Genomic DNA, 16,669 nt, shown 5'->3' with positions numbered 1-16,669 from the left:
TTGAATTTAATTTCTTAATCATGTTCCTTTCAAACTATTTAATAAAGTAATGAGGGAATTTACATGCTGGCCTGTAAATTTCTCACCCTAAGTTATTTTTGTGATGCTGGGATAGCAGACAAAAGGCCAGCTTGGAAGACATCTAAACCAGACCTCATACATCTCATTCTGTCACCCTGGCGCCAGGAGGCTTCCTCGAAGGGGAGGGAGAGGCCATTGAATGTTGGCATTGCCACCTTAAAGTGTTAAGAGTATTTTTCTCACAGTTCTCCATAAGTCAGGTTGGTTTTCGGATATTTCCCTTTAGACCACTGAGAAACTAACAACTGCTGGCCAGTAAAGCACCATCACTGCCTCTGGCTCCTTCACAGCTCATATTTCAAAACTTCATCAGAGAGCTGCTGCTGTGTGGACCTGAAGGGGAAAGACCCCTTTCCCCAATAATAACCTTTTAGAGAGATGAGTATACTCCTGGCAGTTAATAGACAACAAATTGAGATTTGCAGTAGAACTAAAAAGATAGGATTGTAAATGGTACCCTATCTTCCTTGAAATAAATTATGTTTGATAATAGAAATCCATCTTCCAGTTAGCAGGATGGGGCAGCCCACACAGCTAGAATGGTAGGGGGGCTGGAGAAGTAGGATGCTGGGGAAGAAGCATGGCACTCAGAGAAGAGTCTAGAATGGCTCCCAGGAAGCAGGATTCACAAAGGCCCTAGAAGACTATCCTAGGAGAACATAATGCAGTAAGAGGCCATGCAGATGGCACATTACTTCTTATGTCACTATCATTGAAAAATAATTGACACAGCAAAAGAAATAGCATTAAGAGGGTGTTGGCAACATCAATAATATGAAAGGGAAATTTTACAATATGGGTGTTAAGTTTCTGAAATTTATAAACTATGAATTTTTGCTATGAAGGGAAATGTAAGGAATTTGGTAATTATTGATTATTTTTTTAACACTTAGGTCAATGTGGCAGATTATATTTTCCAAACTTATGGTAGTAGAGCTGGTGGAATGAGAGAGATTTTTGCAGTGATCTCAGGAAAATACAGTCTGATGTGGTCAGATATTTTCTTCCTTTTTGTGTAAGTACAAGTTATTTCAGCTGCTTAAAATACTCATCCTGTCTTTCCATGTATTGATTTATCTTTACAGCTCATTACTCCTGGTTTTCAATTGTCATTTCATGGTCCCTGAACTTGGAAATTTGATCTTTAAAACTGTCTTATTTCCTACCATAAGAATTTGATCTTCAGGTTTACAGACATTGGTTATGTAAAAATGAATCAACACCTACAGAATTCCAGTGGAAGCTACTCCAAAAAGAGATTGACTAGTGGAACCTAAGATGCTTTTTATATGTGTGTGGAACCTAAGATGCTTTTTATATATGTGTGGAACCTAAGATGCTTTTTATATATGTGTGGAACCTAAGATGCTTTTTATATGTGTTGCCACCCTGCCTGTCAACCTGGAATGGAAAAGCAAGTTTCTTTTATAGGCAGTTTATAATGAGATTGGAAAATGTTAGGGCTCTGGGGCAAGATGCCTGGATTCAAATTCAGGCCCTACACTTACCAGCAATAAAAGTTATTCAGCTTTTCTGTGCCTCTACTGAAACATCTTTAAATGAGAATAACAATGACACCAACAATAGAAGTTATAGTAATAACTTATAGTATAGAAGTTATAGTAATATAAGTAATACACATAAAGTGCTTAGAATAAGTTGTCACAAAGGCAACACACAAGAAATATTACATATTATTCAGAGTACTTTCCCACTGAAAAATTCACTTGAAACTAGTGAGATGAAGAATTTGAGAATTTAGAAAGTTAAGACGAAAACACAGAAGCACGATGCCCACATGACATTGGATTAAGTGGTATCTGAGTTACTGCAGGAGAGTGGGAATATGAGGGGTGTTTAATTGGGTTATACAGAAGTAAGTAAAAATTACTTAATGGGAACTACATTTTCATTCCAGACTCTAAATAGGGAAATGACTTTTCCTGCCAAAAGTGGTTTAAAACATATCTTCCATTTTCCCTTCTTTCCCCCACCCCAATAAAATCTGGAGGTGGGCTCTGTCAATTTTCTTCAAAATGCCAACCGAGTTAAGGCAGTGGGCTGACATTCTCTCTTCCTACACGGAAGTATAACTTCTCTGTTCCTTTTGATACTCACATCAGATTCTACTGCATAGTTCATTAAAATTGGTTATAAAGAAGTTCACATTAGAGGATATGAATGAGCTCTCAACAAATCATTTTGAAATCTTGGGTTAAAAAAAGAACATATTGGGTATTGTTATGTAACCAGTTTGAGTTAAACATGGAACATCAACAGGAAATGACTATAGTTTCTCACAATTCCTTGCTATTAGATCTCCCATCACCAACAGAAAATCATATCAGATCTGAATGTTTTCTGGCCACCTTCATTGTTAAGAAAGTCTCATTTTCAAGTATTAAATATCCAGTGAAATCTAATACTATAGTTCCAGTCTCATACCCAATCAAGACTTCTCTCATGCGGCCGGGCGCGGTGGCTCACACCTGTAATCCCAGCACTTTGGGAGGCCGAGGCGGGCGGATCACAAGGTCAGGATATCAAGACCATCCTGGCCAACATGATGAAACCCCGTCTCTATTAAAAGTACAAAAATTAGCTGGGCGTAGTGGCGCACGCCTGTAATCCCGGCTACTCGGGAGGCTGAGGCAGGAGAATCGCTTGAACCCAGGAAGCAGAGGTTGCAGTGAGCCGGGATTGTGCCACTGCACTCCAGCCTGGTGACAGAGCAGGACTCCATCTCAAAAAATAAAAAAAAAAATAAGACTTCTCTCACACCTCAGACGCCATTGCTAGAAAACCTGTAACAAAAAGTGGGAAGTGGGGGCCTTTTTACTCTCCATGTTCCAACACTCCTATATTTGCTCTGGTGCTTCTAGGTCATCATTCCTGTATTTTCAAGGGTGGAAGGAGGTTGGTGAGAAGAAGAGGAGGTAAAAGGAGAGAAAGTTCTTACTTGACTGGTACTGTTTTAAAGTGAAAATTGTAGCTCTCTGGAAGGCCGGTGCCTAAATATCAATATTCTCTCTTGAAAGTTCTTCAAATATCTCCCACATTCTCCTCTCCAGCTGCTCTCTTCTTGCAAATGTCCCACACAGATCTTGGAGTCACGCCATCCAGGCTCCAGCTTGCCTACGTTACTCAACAACCTCTTAATCTAAGGAAAAACTCATATCTTTTTCCAGCAAACACTGGAAATAAAAGCCATCCCCTATGGAGCCCTCTCTCTTTGTTCTTCTTCTCAGCTAACACCAGACAGCTATTTCTTTTACAGTGAGAGTCAGGCATAAGTGTTTATACCTCCCCACCCTTCGGATGATTCTCTTGGAGTCCTATTTATTTGGCTTAAGTTGAAGAAGAGCACATTCTCCGCCCCCTGCCCCCTCCAAGAAATGGGAGAGGAAAAAAAAATAGCACTCCAAAATTTTTCTTAAGGAAATCTTCATTCGTCAGTTGTCACCCATTAATTTACTAGCCTCCTTTTATGTATAGGCTGGAGGTGGTGATAGGTTAGATGTTTGGAACCAATTTGGGCCACCTTCCAACAAATTCTGCCTAGATGGTCTAGCACCTTTCTAGAATGTGTGGGCATTTAACACCCACTGTGCTCTGCTTTTGTGCTCTGCTTTGGAGCCCCAGCCAGACATCAAAACCAGCAGGAACAGTCTCACTTATTTCCCTGCTACAGTTCTAAAATGGCGGCTGAACTGCCTATTAGGACCAAGGTTCTGACGCCCTTAGAAGAAACTGGCAGATGAACAGAAAGCTGACCAAATTTGAACTAGGTGTTTATGCACCACATTTATTCTCCGTAACTTTCACTCACCCATTCCACAAGGTTTTATTACTTACATATATTTGGAAAGCACCAGGAGTTATTCTGGAGAATTTAATTAAGTAGACGAGGCAATCTTTGCTCTTGAAGAAAGATTATTTCAGAGACCCTTTACTGTAATGCAGTGCTTCCAAAATTTATGTATGCCATTAAGAAGGAAGTAAAAGTATAACCTTTGGTGTCTGAGAATATCATCTGAAATAGTGAATATCTTCATTCTTTATACTGGTAAGGTATGAATACCCTGGGGGGTTATTCTTCCTCAAGAGTACACAAAAAGTGATGTTTTAAAGGAATCGAGTTTCAGATCTTAAGTGCACAGAAACAAAATTGATCTGCTGAAGAAGGAACATGTAGTTGAGTTCTGCCTCTTTTCCTAACTTTTCTTCTTTTTTCTTCCCCAATTTACATCTTATTTCATGCCTCCTAGATTTTACCATCTTTCATTACTCTAGGAGGTAAAAACCCCAGAACAGCCAAAATGTAGCAATGATTTTCAAAATACTACTTTTGATTTTGAAAAGGTGAATGATTCTGATGAATGGGAAAGAAATGATAAATATTTTGTGATTCAGTGTTTTCCAACTATTTGCATATAACAAAAGTTACAGGAGCACATAATTAAGCTGTCAGTTGATAAGTCATTAGTTTTTAGTGACAGATCACTATTTTGCTTTGTATTCGTGATTACAAAATAAAGAATTGAGAGATATTGCTATAAACGCTTTCTTACCTATTTGTGTGAACAAGATTTCTTAAACTTCGCACCTGTAAAAAGAAAAACAGAATTAATGTTGAATACTATATCATTCTAACAAGTAACATAAACTAATTATAAAAGTCCATTCATAAACATATATGCATTTAATACAATTTTACTGTTAATGTTTAATAAATATTAAAATTAATATTGAATAATATATCCTTCATTTATTATTTAATGGTTTTATATTTATATATAATACATTGTATATCTGTGCATGTCCAAAATGTTATTTTCATAAGGTTGCTCATTGCAGCATTATCTGTAAAAGCAAAAATTATCCATGATTAGGGAATTAGTTAAATAAACCCTGGTAAAGCTATACATGAAATACTATAAAACTATAAAAAGAAAGTAAAAAAGCTGCCTACCTAATAACTGACATGGATTGATATTTACGAAATGCTGCTGTCATGATGAACAATAACACCTCCCACCAAGATATCCACATCTTAATCTTCAGAACCTGAGTCTTGCCTTAAGTGACAAAAGGGACTTTGTAAATGTGATTAAATTCAAACTCTTGAGATGAGGAGGTTATCCTAGATTATCTAGGTGGGCCCTAAATGTAATCTCAAATTGTTTCCGTTAACAAGGAGCTGAAGGGAGTTTTGAGGGCATAAGAGAAAACAATGGGAAGATGGAAAAAAATATTGGAGTGGTTTGGCTGCTGGCCAAGGAGTGCCAAAGGAGCCTCTAGAATTTGCAAAGGCAATAAATATATTCTTCCTTGGAGCCTCCGGAAAGAACCATCTCTGCAAACCTTGATTTTAGCCTTGTAAAACTGATTTTTGACTTCTGACCTCCAGAAGTGTAAAGTAAAGTAATTCATGTTGTTCAAGCCACTAAGTTTATGGACACTTGTTACAAGAATAATAGGAAAAAAATACCATTGTTAAAAGAAAAAAAAAGTAAGTTTTATATACTATGCTTTCTTTTATGAAAGAACAGATAAGGGCAGAAAAGTGTGTATTTATGTTTGCTCAAATATGCCTAAAATTATACCAAAAAAATAAAAATAGCTACCTACAGGAGAAAGGAATAGAAACAAGACTTCTCAATGTTTGCCTTGTTATATTATTTTGGTTTTTGAACCAAGTGAAGGTATAAACTATTAAAAATAAAAAACGTAAAATTTACAGAGGAAAAAGTGGAAGCATTTTATTTTATGTTGGAGGTTGGAAGCTCCTAAGGATTTTAGGATTTAGATACCGTTTTCTCTCTCAAAAAAGCTTGTTCTTCCCATCATCTATGCAATAATTCCAATTTGAAACTCAAAGATCAGCAATGAAAGCTGAGAGAGAGAAAGAGAGAGAAACAAGATTCCAGTGGAATTGATTTGATGACAGACAGACAATTGGGTGATTTGTATATATAATGAGCAAATAAATAGATGAAGAGATATTTTTCATGATTGGAATTGAAATGGCTGTTATTTACTTTTTAACATCTATAGAGCTGACATACTGAAAAAAAATTAGGCTATATAAACTGTAACTTCAATCTTTCCCCCAAATTTGAAAAAATTTAGATCCTTTGTAGCACATAAGACTGGAAATGAGTGATCTAAAATATTCTTTTTTAAAAAAAAAAAACCTCTCCTGTAGTTTGAGATAAACGTGTAATAAATTATTGAGGAGTGATGCACTCTGGTTAGTTATGTAGCCTGGTAAATCAAATTCCACTACCATTTTTAAAAAATAGATACCAAAAAAATACAATCAAGATATTTTGAAACAACCCAGAAAACAGGTGATCATTTGTTGATCACGTGATGTGTGTGTGTGTGTGTGCGCCCGCAGCATACATATTCAGGCCTAAACACTGCTTCACAGTCCAGAAGACAATCAGAGCCACAAAGTCTGAGGTTGGTCATGAGGAGCATTGGTTTTCTGAGTGCAGCCTATGGATAAAGTAGGAAGACAGCTCTAGTGCAATGGAAAGGACACTGTACGTGAAATCAGAGAAGTGGGTTGGATTGGTTCTGCCACTGCTGTGAATCCCTGGTTAAATTATGGGACTTGAATTCTCATTTTCCTCCAAAAGGACAGTACCACACACTGTGCTATGGACCCGTTCTATATCAATAGGCTTTAAAGGCACATTCTAGACCAAAGTGCTAGGCACAAAGTAAAGGCATACAGTGCTAGCTTTAATTTTATCCCCATCGTTACTACTTATAAAACTTTAAATAAAGCTCTATGAACCAGTTTTACCATTTTTATAATGGGGAATAACCACAACTCCTTATCAGGGCTGCTATGAGACTAAAATAAGGTATTATAGCACACATAGCACATAGCACATATAATTATAGTGAGCTGTAATTATACCACATCTCTATGTTGGGTTATTATCCAAAGTAAATTAGTACCCAGATGTAAGCACTTTAACACAATATCTAACATGTCATAGATACCAAAAATAAGTATTTATTCAAGATGTTAGAAAGTTAGTGACTCTCCATTAAATGCATATGCTGCATTAGAACTTTAAAGTGGTAAGGTACAGTCTCTTTTCCTTGGGTGATGTCATACAAATATTATTGTCCTCATTTTACAGAGCAAAGCAATACCATATTTACTGAATCACAATAAATAGTTCATGTTGTCTCATGAACAAAAAGAATTCATGGGGACAATGGAATATTTGAAATTGAGTATCAATGTTGTTAGACTTCTCAAATCCATTCACTGCATAAATTTTAGAGTAATCTATGTTAATCACAAAAATAACCCCATTATTTCCATGCTTTAAATGTTTCAACAGTTCCCCTATATCACCTGCATATGAATTACAAACTACTTAGCAAAGTGTGCTGACTCTCTGTTATCTTATTTCCATCACACTGTAATCTCATTTCCATCCATTCTCTGCCTTATATTTTTTGATCTGGTAATTCCTCCTTACTTGAGCTGCCCTTGATGTAGGACTCTTGCTTTCCTTCATGACTTTAGTTAAACTATCGGCTTTGCCTGGACTTCCCTGTCTGCTCCCATCTCCATGCCTTTTTCACTTGCTTAGTTCTTACTCATTCTTTGGAACTTAGCTTACATGTACTCGTATCTCTTTTACCTACCTGCTCTCACTCCTTCCTCACCCCATCTCCAATTAGAATGTAAGCATCTCATGGTGGCTGTGATTATTTACCCTCAATCCCCCAATCTCTAACAGCACATAGGAAAGGGGCTTAACCAATCACTGTTGAATTAATATAAAAATGAAGGAACTGAAGCCCAGAAGGTTTATGCAATTTGCCTGTTTTCTATAAGAATAAATGCCTCTATATAGTCTGTAGAGGCTACAGAAAAATAGTAATAGTATGTAAAAATATATGATATATAAATATAATGACTAGATATAAATAACATAACCAGTAATAGTTTCTTTCAATTTAAGTGCTTTCAAATATGAAGGAAAAAGGCATTTACCCTTTAAGAAGCAGGGAACTCTTAAACTAAATTGTAAAAGAACACTCATTCCATCTGCATAATTTATTGATCAAAAAATCTGTTGGAATGTAATAGACATGTAAGTACCAAAGTAGTGTTTTCCTAATAGAAAAGAAGAAATATATAAAGAAATATAAGAAACTTGAATTTTATTTCTATCTCTGTATTTGTTAATGTTCCTATTTGTCATGGAAAAGAAGTAGAAAACCCAAGCTGAACAACACAGGAAAATAAATTAAATCAACATTGGCATATTTAAAAAACAAATGGAAAGGAAGCAGCTCTTGCTTGTGCATAGAATGAGATTAGCAGAATACATTACAGACAAGATTCTCTGAAAGAGGGAGTAAAGCCAGCAGCAAAGCAATTAACATCTCTGATCATTTTCAAGTTTCCTAAAGAAACCCTACCAGACTGAAGCATGCACTCAGTCAGTCATGCTTTACTTCTCCAAGTTGGAAGCTAAATTAGTCAGAATAATGAGCAAATTGGTTAAATTTAGTAGCAATTCATAATAGTTGAAATTTATCATCAGAAATGTACATTTGTATAATACAACTATTTAACCCAAAATGGCCTCCTATGGAATCCCATGCTGAATTTTCAGGCACCATAGTTTGGTTTGCCACCAAGAAAAATATCAGGGAAGAAGGAGCACTAGATTTGGACTTAAAGAATGACACCAATCTCTATCAATTATCAGACTCATGACTTTATAAAGTGAAAGAAACACCCTCTACTTTTCTCATCTCATAAGGATGAATCAACATGAGGGGCTCAGAAGGCTACCATCACATTTCTTAGAATTAAGAATTGGCTCATTATCATAAAATAAAAGCAAAGCAGACCAGAAAATGGCATGGTGCTATTGTTGGTGGTGTTTCTGTTTGTTTGTTTTAGTTTCATTTGACCCAAATTTTTATTTGCTTGTTTACTTGCTATGATTTTAAATTATTTTAAATCCAATAATAAGACCAAAGAAGATACAAGAGTCAATTATAAAATGATGTGTGAAAAAAGAGACCAGAATTCATCAGATCATATTCTGTTGCTGTCATTTCTGTCAAAAATAAAATTTAGATGAAAAGGAACAAAAAGAAAGCAATGAGAGGAAGATACCATCCAATATAAATAAAGAAATTCTGAAACCAACCAATTCTTCTCAGGGTGTCTCCTGCCCACATGATGATAATGATGCCAAAAGGTGGCAGAATCAATTAATATGATGATAAGATTTTGATCATGATTATGATTATTATTTGGAATGATGAAAAGGGGAGAAGTCCCAAAAATCGTAGTTATCATTAGGATTTAAGCTGGAAATAAGAGGGCAATGAAAGGAAGAGATAGCAGACTTGTTGTCCTTAGATGACCTTATTTAGGTAAGTCATTAGCTATCTGCTATGTGTCATCAGAAGATAAATCTGGTACCGAGGTGTTCAAGTTTCATTTTTTGTTTTGTTTTGTGACGGAGTCTCGCTCTGTTGCCCAGGCTGGAGTGCAGTGGCACAATCTCGGCTCACTGCAAGCTCCGCCTCTGGGGTTCACGCCATTCTCCTGCCTCAGCCTCCTGAGTAGCTTGGCACTACAGGCACCCGCAACCACGCCCAGCTAATTTTTTGTATTTTTAGTAGAGACGGGGTTTCACCGTGTTATCCAAGATGGTTTCGATCTCCTGACCTCGTGATCCGCCCGCCTTGGCCTCTGAAAGTGCTGGGATTACAGGTGTGAGCCACCGCACCCTGCCTGTGTTCAAGGTGTTCAAGTTTTAAGAAAGAAGAATTTCTGGATATATTGGAGCTTTTCAAAATTGAGATGAGTTAACAGATAGTGTGCTCTCTGCATTGATGATTTTCTATTGCAAATTTTATTATTGCCTGATAGCATCATAAAGGAAACTGAAGTATTATAAATTTGTTGAATTAAATTATTTGTTACCACCTATGTTTAATATTAAACTTTTGATATAGGTAAAATGGGTTAATGGTCCCTGAGAGCTTGTGTGTGTGTGTAGAAGATGAAACAAAGTGAAAACACTTCCAAAGCAATGAGAGGACACACAATTATTAAATTCTATAAAGATTTGCCTCATGTTATTCATAGTTTAAAATTCTGGTGCAACCATAGAAATTATAAATTATGTTTATGCTATAAGGGAAATAATCGGCATGTGACTAATATGGGAAACCTTGTTGATTAGTTCAAATAACCATAATCCAGGACATCCCCATTCACCTGTTGTTAGCTTATTACTTATATTAATTTTCTACTGCTACTGTAATGAATGGCTATGAATCTAGTGGCATAAAACAATAAAATGCATTCCTTTCAGTTCTAGAGATCAAAGCTCTAAAATCAATTTTACAAGGCTAAAAATCAAGGTGTCAGCACAGCAGTGTTTCTTCTAGACACTCTAATGGACCACCTGCCTTTTCTAGCTTCTAAAGGCTTTGTCACAACTTTATTCATGGCCCCCGTCAAACTTCAAAGCCAGCAACTGTATTACCTCAACCTCTGGTTCTATCATCACATTTCCTTCCTGGATCACTCCACTAAATAGGATTCTCACTTGGATGATTCAGGATAATTTATCTGGAGATCCTTAGCTTAATCACACCTGGAAAGTCCCTCTTGCCATGTGAAGTAAAAAATATTCACAGGTCCCAGGAATTAGGGTGTAATTTTGGAAGATGATTATTCAGCCCACCACATGACACCATAAACATTATGCTACTTAGGGTACTTAGGGGGTATGCTGATCATAAGCACTGTAAAGAACAGTGGTTTGAGCCCTAGGGTTCAGAAGAGGTCCTTAGGGTGTTGCCAAGGGACACAAGGAAGAAGTCAAGAGGGGGATGCTTTTGTCTTGACCAGGGAAATTCTCCTTGTATCTATGGTGTTTATTAATCTTCTGCATATGGTTTTATTTTCTTAAAAGGTTTCACTACTCAAAATTTTAAAAAGAAGTTTAAAAAGGTAGCAATTACACTCTCTTAAAATTTTAAATTATTTTAATGTCAGACCACAGGATATTTTCTATTATCAACACTCAGACTTATATCTCTCCTGGTGTATTAAAGTTCCAAAGCCATAATCAGCTTTTCTTGTTCTATAACGATAAAGTTACCAACCAACAAACAAAAGCAAATTGGAATTTTTTTTAGCCTTTACTGTTCAAACCTTTTTAAAATCACCTTTAGTGTGGAATTTCTTTTATGTTGAATCCATTTCTTTTCTAAAAAAAAAAGCGCTTTATTTAACTTTGTTTTTAATTATTTCTAATAAAATAAATACAATACCAGACCACCATTGGAGACTATATTGTAAATGCCTAGAAAAATCCAATTAAACAATTATTTATTAGGCATTATACATAAGGCATTACACTTAGTACTACATAGGGTATAATTATGGGTAAGGTAAAGCCCTTGACCTCAAGAAGTGTATTCAAGTAGGAAAAATTAGAGGCTACACCTAGAGTTAACTACCCACCTAATAAGGCAAGAGATAATTAATAAGTGCCCCAAGCAAAGTCCAATTAAAAAAACTTGTGGGCTGGGCATGGTGGCTCACACCTGTAATCCCAGCAGTTTGGAAGGCCAAGATGGACAGATCACTTGAGGTCAGGAGTTTGAGACCAGCCTGGCCAACATGGTGAAACCCTGTCTCCACCAAAAATATAAAAAAATTTAGCCAGGCATGGTGGCGCACACCTGTAATCCCAGCTACTTGGGAGGCTGAGGCAGGAGAATTGCTTGAACCTGGGAGGCAGAGGTTGCGGTGAGCCAAGATCCCACCACTGCACTCCAGCTTGGGCAACAGAGCAAGACCCTGTCTCAAAAAAAAAAAAAAAGTGTGAAATGGCAGTGACTTTTAATCATGATGGTGGGCAAGTCAGATGCAGAAATTTACCTTTACACACACACACATACACACACACACACACTCCCAACATGTGGACATTTTGGTCATACATTTAAAAACAAAAACACTCAAACTTGAAAGTAGGAAAAGAAATAACCAATGGAGGAACAAAGAGCGATCTCTTACAGCTGAGTGGGAGATTGAGGAATATAATCTACACAGGATAGATAGGATCTATCTATCTATCTAATCATCTATATCTATCTATTTCAGATTGACTGAAGAATGAATTATGAGAAGCAAAAATAGCAAATAAGTTTGGAAAACTAAATTTAGATCACATTTCATAATGATACTAGAAAAGTCATTTGTTTCTACCCTTAGCATTCAATGAGCTGTTAGAATTGGGATGATAAATACCTTACAGGTATGTCTGTCTCCATTCTTCCCTGTATCTCTGTGCTAGACAGAAGCAGAAATCCAGTGCTCTTTCCCAATGTGTCAGAGTTTAGTCATGGAATCACTCTTGACAGAGGGACCTAGGCAGGCTATGGCATCAATCACTCTGAGTCCATGAAGTAACACTCATCCACTATCGGTGCATAGGTGATTTTTGAGTATGTAATGGAAAGACTGGTGCTTAGCTTAAGAACAGGCAGATATGCAGGTTTCAGGAATGGAAAAATCAGAATTGATGGAGGAGACAAAAAGTAAAAAATATAATTAAAATAATATCTCAGATGAAAAATTTCTAAGGCCCTGAATTTAATTTTAGCTAGGGAGAATTTTGGATGAATTTTCTTAAAGTAAGTGGTCCAATGACTGCTTCAAAATGAATTTATATATGTATTTGAGGTATAAACAGCAATAAGGCTGGTCATAATTTTTTTTTTTTTTTTTTTTTTGAGACGGAGTCTTGCTTTGTCGCCCAGGCTGGAGTGCAGTGGCGCGATCTCGGCTCACTGCAAGCTCCACCTCCCGGGTTCACGCCATTCTCCTGCCTCAGCCTCCCGAGTAGCTGGGACTACAGGCGCCCACTACCACGCCCGGCTAATTTTTTGTATTTTTAGTAGAGACGGGGTTTCACCGTGTTAGCCAGGATGGTCTCCATCTCCTGACCTCGTGATCCGCCCGCCTCGGCCTCCCAAAGTGCTGGGATTACAGGCGTGAGCCACCGCGCCCGGCTGGTCATAATTATTTATTTTTTCCTTGCTATTTTTACAGAATAAACCATGGCTCAAATAATCAAGATGTCTCAAAATGTGTTTCCCACATGATTTAAATATAAAGGCCAGTTTTTTAAAAAAATTAGTATAGGAGATGTTTTATTTTTCATCTTCACTACTCCCAAAAGGATTTAAGATGGGTTCAGCGATATATGTCATACAACAAGATAACATAAATTAGAAGCAACTTTTTTAAAAGTTAAACAATGAGTCAGGACATAAATTAGAATTAGAAATAAACCTAATACAAAAAACAGATTCCAATCAAATAAGAAGGAAAAAGTGAAGAATTACTGTTATTTTCATTATAACTATTCAAAATTCAAAAGAGAGAAAAGGAGAACTTGAAGGCAGTAGGAGATCCAAAGAATGGGATGGATATTTCAGATAAAATTATGCTAATGAATTCACAGAATGTTTAAGTTTCTGCTTGGGATGTAAAAAGGACCCCGACTTTAATACAGTATCTAAACTAGAGAAATTATAAATTGTTATTTAATTCTTCATTCTACCTGAAAGTCACTGTTGTTAAGTTGGTTTTGTCTTTGGTTGTTTTTGATTTTTTTTTAAAGATTTTTTGAAGGTGGGTAGGGCAACAGGAGACAGGTGATATGTGTATATGTGTAACTTCTTGCATAAAATTTGCCAAATATTCATCACTGTATTTGCAAATAATTAGGAAATTGCTTCAAAAGTTATCAGAAAATTATTCTTCACATATAGAATGTTTGTTTTCATATCAAGACGCCTAAAATCAGAAATGTATAGGTATGAATTTGAGTCAGATGCCATTGTGAATACATTTTAATTTCAATATTCAAAAGTAAAAAAGATATAATGCATTACAGTAGGATAAGACCAATTTTCCCAAATACTAATATGAGAATTCCATAAATGCTAGGTCTTAGTTTCTTAAATATTCACCATATGCCTTCACATTCTAGTGTCCTATATGTATGTATATCCATGTGTCAGTGCTGTATGTACAGGCAATGAAAAAATATAATTTCTTACATACACGTAGTACATTTTTAGGCTGTTTTGTTCCCTCTGTGGGGTGGTCAGAAGTCATAACTAAAGCATTTTATTTAAGCAATCCTAACAACATATGAACATATATGAGATAAGCATTAATACTTTCCACTTGAGAAAGAGAGTAGAAAGCAGAAGAATAGTCATACAGAGCTATTTGAAAACCTTTACCCTGGACTCATAGATATTTTTGTCTGCTGTGCCACATAGGTTGTCTGCGTCAATTGCTCTGATAGCAGCAAAGCCTCTCAGATAAAGAAAACTTATTTCATAGGGGCTCTAAAAATGCATCAGCTTAGTTATTGGAAATGGGATGACAATTCTATCAATTTCTTCAACAGAGTTCACATTTTGCCAAGAATTAAGATGCTCTTGGCCATTTACTTTGTTTTTCCATTTTAAAACCATATTTGCTATCAAGGAAACTTGATCTGCATATCATATTTTTTAAGTTTAATTCACTGGATTAATTTGGATAGCCCAGTTTATGCTGCAGTAATAGAATAATCCTGAAATCTCAGTGACTTATTACAGCAAGTAGTTTCTTTCTTGCTCAAAGGACACATTCCATGTGAATTACTGGGGAAAATCCCTCTTCTACACAACTACTCAGTGACCCAAGTTGTCAGAAACTACAGTATCTTGTAGCTGCTCCATTGCCTCATTGGTTTCAATGACAAAGCAGAGGGAAGTTGGAGAGTCACGCACTGGTTCTTAATTGTTTCAAGTCATACTTCTTATTTCCACTCACAACCCATTGGTCAATATTAGTTCCAACGATGCAGGAAATGTGGATTGCATATGGATGGCCAATGAGTAATGACTGTCTCTGCCAAAATCACTAAATTTATTTGATAAACTGAAAATATTCTAAGATTTTTTCAAAATAAGCCTTTTTATAAGGCTTTTTTCTGCAAAAGTATAATATTAGGAATTGAAATTCATCCTATGAATTCATTTTTAAGCATCTGTTTCTAGAAGAACTTAAAGAAAACTAGTCATCTTTGAGTGAATTTCTACACTAAGAAAGCAAATTCTCTTCTGAGTTTAGTCCATTGAGTAATTTTACCACAATGAATTTTAAGATTTTTGCTGATTTAAATAAATGATAATATCACCAAACTGAGACTTACCAATTTCCCGTTACCAAAGAGTCTTTTTTACAACTGTTCTTATACTCATAGGCTCTTCGCATACCAACAAAAAAGTGTTATATCTTCTCTCTATGTAACTACATACCTATAAGTAACTATATATATATATAACATATACATAATATATCAATACTATTATATAAAACACTATATACATATAAAACTATAAAACTATGATATATATACCATACACCCCTTTTTGGCATCCATCGGGCATATTACATCATTTAGAATATAATTGCAGCTGATTTTGTTTTTATTACTGACATAATCAAAATAAAATTAAATTCAAATATAGGAGAATAAAAATTATTTAAGTTTTCTATATCCTTAGATACACAATGGATGAGGAACAAAACAACAAGATTTGGGTTTAGAGTTTGTCATCCGATAGTTCATATTTTAGGAAAGAGATGTTTCATTGCTTTCTGAGCAGTGCCACGTCACCCCAGGAGAAAATCAGATTCTGAGGGCTGACTTCTTTTTTCACGTGGCAGAAGAGAAGTGATAATGGATTGCTATCTTTAAAAATGTGGCCACACTGGCTATAGTCATTAGAAATTTCCTAACCTACTTTGACAAGGCTGTTCAGCTAGGTCCCTTGCTGAGTAACAGTGTTTCTATCCATGATCTTTGCCAATTATTCCAATGTAATTTTTATTTCATCCAAAATAACTTTGCCCAGAGGGGGAAATAAATAGAATAGTCATTTGAAATTATACAACAATTAGGTAGAAAATTAATGCCTCATCCAGGCTTTTAATCATTCGTCTCGCATTCAGTATAATCAAGGTCATTTAGTATTGCTGATGCTTTTCTTTAATGTAATTACTGAAATATCAGGTCCTAGAATGGATGAAGAATTGACTGCCTTCATCAACATTCATCCTAGGGTTTGTAATAGGAAACACTGAAGGCAAAACAGAAGTCTTTTTGGTGAGTAGTATGAATAATAATAAACAGGACTTTCTCTGTTTTTCTATAAGCCCATTAATTGTTTCAAAATATATATTCATCTTATGTCCACAAATGGATGATATTGTGTTTATCATACATTTTTAAGTTAGGTTATATTTAGAAGTATTTAATTGTACGTTGAAACAACCTCAATGTTCAAAGATAAATTTTAAAAAATATTGGAATGCAGATGTCATTAAAAATAATGCTTGTTACCTGGCCAGTTGTTCACAATAACTTGTAATGTACAAAGATGTGTTATATGACAGTTTCTGTTAATATATATTTGCATATGAAACATA

At 35.7% G+C, this 16,669-nt stretch overlaps 1 long non-coding RNA gene across 1 annotated transcript in view; it reads right to left on the bottom strand.

Moving 5' to 3' along the window:
• The window catches only part of LOC129533599 (uncharacterized), a 762,991-nt gene that overhangs the window by 6,070 nt on the left and 740,252 nt on the right, over positions 1–16,669 (bottom strand). The window contains exon 6 of the long non-coding RNA XR_010133635.1: positions 4,653–4,687. This is a non-coding gene — a long non-coding RNA (uncharacterized lncRNA). The remainder of the gene's footprint in view (positions 1–4,652; positions 4,688–16,669) is intronic.

The sequence above is a fragment of the Gorilla gorilla genome, chromosome 4 (genome assembly GCF_029281585.2).
Source record: "Gorilla gorilla gorilla isolate KB3781 chromosome 4, NHGRI_mGorGor1-v2.1_pri, whole genome shotgun sequence".
Lineage (NCBI taxonomy): Eukaryota > Metazoa > Chordata > Mammalia > Primates > Hominidae > Gorilla > Gorilla gorilla.
Note: the sequence above shows the minus strand (reverse complement) of the source record. Positions and strands in the feature narration are given on the sequence as shown.